Here is a 5363-nt window from a genome sequence, read left to right as displayed (position 1 = left end):
TTTTATAACCCATCGACTCGCCGAAAAATTAGAATTATCAAAACAAAAAATAGATCTCTCATTATCCGGATTAGGACAACTCAGCACAAAAACAGAGTATTTCGTTAAAACTAGAATAGAAAGTATAAATACATCATTCGAGTCGCAGGTAACATTTATTGCTTTACCTACAATCACGGGCCTGTTACCGTTACGCCAGATTAATCGTAATGGGCTCGATATACCAAATCATATAAAGTTGGCAGATCCGAACTTCCACAGACCAAGTGAGATAGACGCTCTCATTGGTAATACATTGTTCTATAGTTTATTGAAGTCCGGTCAAATCAAGCTATGCAATCAGTCAATCCTTCTGCAAAACACGCATCTAGGTTGGATAGTCACTGGAGAAATGAACATTTCAAACCAACAAAAACTTAATACAAACAGGGTGAGTCATGTGGCGATTTCACTGGATAAACAAATTAGTAAATTTTTGACAGTAGAAGAAGTTCCAGAAAAACAATTTTTCTCCGCGGAAGAGACAGCCTGTGAAAAACATTTTACAAAACATACATTGCGCGATAGGCAGGGACGCTTTACAGTTAGGTTACCGTTTAATGAAAGAAGAAACCTTCTTGGCAATTCCAAGGCTATGGCGCTAAAACGATTTTATAGCTTAGAACATAAGTTACAACGTGATTCACAGCTCTTCAGACAGTACTCGGAATTTTTAAAGGAATATGTACAATTAGGACATATGACCGAGGTCTCCGACGACCGGGATAGCGAAGGATATTACCTGCCGCACCATGCGGTCATAAAGGACTCTAGCGCGACGACGAAGGTCAGAGTCGTTTTCGATGCATCAGCCAAGAGTAGCTCAGGTATATCCCTTAACGATACTTTATTAACTGGTCCCACCATTCAAGACTCACTATTTTCTATAGTCATTAGATTTCGATCACACGCGTACGTATTTACAGCAGATATTGAAAAGATGTTTAGACAAATTAAAATACACCACGAAGATAGGAATTTTCAGAAAATTCTATGGCGGGATTCAATGGAAAAACCCGTCAAAACATATCGTTTAAATACTGTCACTTACGGCACCGCTTCAGCGCCATTTTTAGCTGTACGCTGTTTAAAACAATTAGCGCAGGACGAATCAAGAAAATTCCCAGTAGCATCCGAAGTATTCGCGAGAGATTTTTATGTAGATGATGTGCTGACAGGAGCATCTAGTTTAGAAGCGGCGTTAACCCTTAGGAATGAGTTGATTGCATTAGCGAGACTAGGAGGCTTTCATTTACGACAATGGAGCTCCAATGACACAAGATTAATTGCTGATTTGCAAATCGAGCATCAGCAGAATTCATTGTGCCTAGATCCATCCGAGACACAGAAAACATTAGGGATTTATTGGAATCCATCTAGCGATCACATAATTTATACAGTTGATCAGTTATCGGACCGACAACGTCTTACCAAGAGAGTTATACTATCGCAGATTACACAATTGTTCGATCCACTTGGTTTGCTTGGACCAGTAATCATAAGGGCAAAGATTGTTATGCAACAGTTATGGAAGGCTGCTATTGGCTGGGACGAAGCTGTTCCCCAGACCATAGAACAGGCATGGCTAGAAATTAAAAATGAGCTACATTTGTTAAACAACTTTGCTACACCGCGTAGAATTATCACAGATCAACCGATACAGCTACAGCTCCACGGGTTTTGTGATGCCAGTGAGAGCGCGTATGGCGCATGTATCTATGTACATTCGATCCACCAACGAGAGTCAACAACACGTGGTGAAATTGTTATGTGCAAAATCACGGGTTGCACCAATTAAGACATTAAGATTACCGCATCTCGAGCTCTGCGCAGCTAGACTTTTGGTGAAATTGTACAAGGAAACAAAAAATTCATTGATCAACATTAATTTCAGCGAAGTGAGATTCTGGTCAGATTCCAGCATCACACTTCACTGGATAAAAACTTCACCACACCTTTTAAAAACATTCGTTGCGAATAGGGTTAGTGAAATTCAAACTGATACGGATCCCCAAAATTAGTTTCACGTTTCCACTACAGACAATCCTGCAGATTTCGTGTCAAGAGGACAAGTGCCTTCGCAATTTATTAAAAATAGTATGTGGTTGAATGGACCACACTGGTTAGCAGAAGACGATTCATGCTGGCCGATTAGCAATATAAACATAATGGAAGTACCAGAACAAAGACGAGTAATAGCTCTACCCACTCATTCAAGAGTAGATTTGTTCGAACGATATTCATCTATCGATACCTTAAATAGAGTAGTAGCATTCATTTTCCGTTTTTCCAACAATACACGAAGCCACAATAGTAAATTTACCGGTGCAATTACATTAGGAGAAATACAAAATGCACATTATCGAATTATTAGATTAGTACAACTAGAATTCTTTGCGGCAGAGATCAATAACTTAGAAAGCAATAAGCCAATTAGCAAAAAAAGCAAGATAATGAATTTAAATCCGTTCATAGACAACAATGGCATCCTTAGGGTCGGCGGCAGGTTGAAGCACGCCCCGCTCAGGTATGATCAGAAACACCCAATCCTACTACCGCACAAACACCACATTACGGAACTCATTATAAGACAGGTTCACGTACGATACTTTCACGCAGGTACACAAGGCACACTGTGTGCAATTAGACAAAAATATTGGCCAATAGAAGGTAAAGGCGCCGTCAAGGGGGTTATTCGTAATTGTATTCGTTGCTGTAAACTCAACCCCAAGACACCACAATATATAATGGGCGATTTACCAGAATCTAGGTTAACACCAATACGACCATTTGAAATCACAGGAATCGATTATTGCGGACCTTTCCTCATAAAGGAGAAAAAATTTCGTAACCAATCGAAATTAAAGAGTTACGTTGCTGTTTTTATTTGTTTTGCGACAAAGGCGGTACATCTAGAGTTAGTCACCGATTTAACCTCGGAATCATGCCTCGGAACATTAAAACGCTTCTTTGCAAGAAGGGGCAAACCACGTCGTATATATTCCGACAATGCAACGAATTTTGTAGGGGTCAAGAATCAAATTGCGCAAACTCGTGCCTTCTTACTATCAGACAACTATAAGAACAAAACGCAACGTTTTCTTACGCAAGAAAACGTGGAGTGGTATTTCACTCCGCCTCGCTCCCCACACTTCGGTGGGCTCTGGGAGGCGGCAGTGATATCCTTTAAAGGGCATTTACACAAAACGATAGGCGATGCAATTTTCACGTATGAGCAATTTTATACATTAATCGTTGAGATCGAGGCCATTCTAAATTCTCGTCCTTTAGTACCATTGTCCTCTGATCCTAACGACTTCCACGCCTTAACCCCTAACCATTTCCTTATAGGTGATTCGTTAACGAACCTACCGGAACATGATTTTGCAAATATACGAACTAATAAACTGTCGCTTTGGCAACATATCCAGAAGATAAAACATCACTTCTGGACGAGGTGGCAAAGAGAATATTTACAGGAGCTGCATACGAGAAACAAATGGCATTCTGGAAATCCTTCAGTCATCAAGGAAGGCACCTTGGTGACTATTCGAGAAGATAATAGTCCACCCTTACATTGGGTTCTCATTTTAAATCACGACATTAATCTCCACGCTAGGATTAATATAATCAAACTTCAATCTCTGGTCCACAATCAATTTTCATCGCCAAGGTTCCAAAATTTTATTAAATACTCCTGGTATAAATCCGGATATATAGATGAAAAACCAAATGCATTCCAGAATCCTGTTGAGTACTGCTATTCTGTTGAAAATGAACCAAGATGCCATATTTGCGGTGACATGGCAATAATTAAATGCGCATGGTGTAAGAAATCTTTATGTCTCAAACATTTTTTCGACGAGTACCACGATTGTCGAAACTACATAGAATAATTGCTATACACACTCTATGTACTTATAATTTATAAATCGCTCCACCTTTGCCACGATGTCATAGGTGAATAATAAAAACAATTAATCCTTTCATTGCTGTTAAGAAACTTGTTACTGTCATTGTTATTTGTTACTTGTTACTGTATAATTTAGTGCAAGCCTACAGTGCTTCATTAAAATCAAAGTTAGAACGGCTACTACCATAGTGGATGTGTGCGCAATATGTAAATCATCAAAATCTGCAAAACTGTAAGAGGCAATTTTAAAATGTTATATACTAATGGATTTGGAATAAAATGCTCGTCATTTTTTGTCATTATGAAAATTTCAATAAAATGAAAAATTAAGTTAATAAATTTTTTTTGTTATAAACAAACTGTATTTTGTTAAATTTTTTAACACCATGTTATTGTACGTCAGAAACCATTAACCTCGCCCATTAACAATTTTTTCGTATGACTTACCGTTTTCGAGATAGCCGTTTCGAGCCAAAACTTCAAGGGGTGGTTTCACCCCTTAAACTCGAGTTACCGCAGCTAAAAAAAAATACGTGTCGATTATTTTTGGCTGCTTTATAAGTATACAAAGTTTCATCAAAATCGAAGCCGGACCATTCGCGAACATTCCTTGTGAGTCGCATGTAGAGCAGTGCCAAGCGAATCATGAGGGGTACGCTGGAAATATGGAAGTGGATGCAGTTGTCGAACTATTTTCACGCTCCGAAGATCTTCATAATGTTAAATACGTCAATTACATCGGTGATGGAGACAGCAAGACATTTAAAGGAATTGTGGATGCTGGACCATACAATGATATTTCCGTTTGTAAAAAAGAATGTATCGATCATGTGCAGAAGCGTATGGGCAGTCGACTCCGGATTTTAAAAAAGAACACGAAAGGTCTTGGCGGAAAAGGCAAGCTAACCGGCAAATTAATCAATGAACTCACTATATATTACGGCTTGGCCATTCGTCGAAATCCGGATTCTATAGAAAAAATGCGGAATGAAATTTGGGCAACTGTTTATCACAAACTTTCGACGAATCAAGTACCACAACATGATAAGTGCCCTGTCGGTGTAGATTCGTGGTGCTCGTGGCAGAGAGCAAAAGTCTTGGACAGTTTACATGAATATCAACACAAAACTCCTCTTTCACAAGACATTTTCAATGCCATAAAACCGATATATGAAAATTTGAGTAGAGATGATTTACTCAATCGTTGTTTAGAAGGATTCACACAGAATAGCAACGAAAGTTTTAATACAACAGTGTGGTCGATTGCTCCGAAAACGTTGTCAAGTGGCACAAAAACTGTGGAAATTGCTGCAAATATTGCAACTGTCATCTTTAACGATGGCTTTCAAAGTGTAATGGAAATTATGCAAGTTCTAGAATTGACGCCGCCGCACGCCGCGTCAGATTTGCC

Source organism: Habropoda laboriosa, unplaced genomic scaffold (assembly GCF_001263275.1).
Source record: "Habropoda laboriosa isolate 0110345459 unplaced genomic scaffold, ASM126327v1 scaffold700, whole genome shotgun sequence".
Taxonomy (NCBI): Eukaryota; Metazoa; Arthropoda; class Insecta; order Hymenoptera; family Apidae; genus Habropoda; species Habropoda laboriosa.
This window is presented reverse-complemented; position numbering follows the sequence as displayed.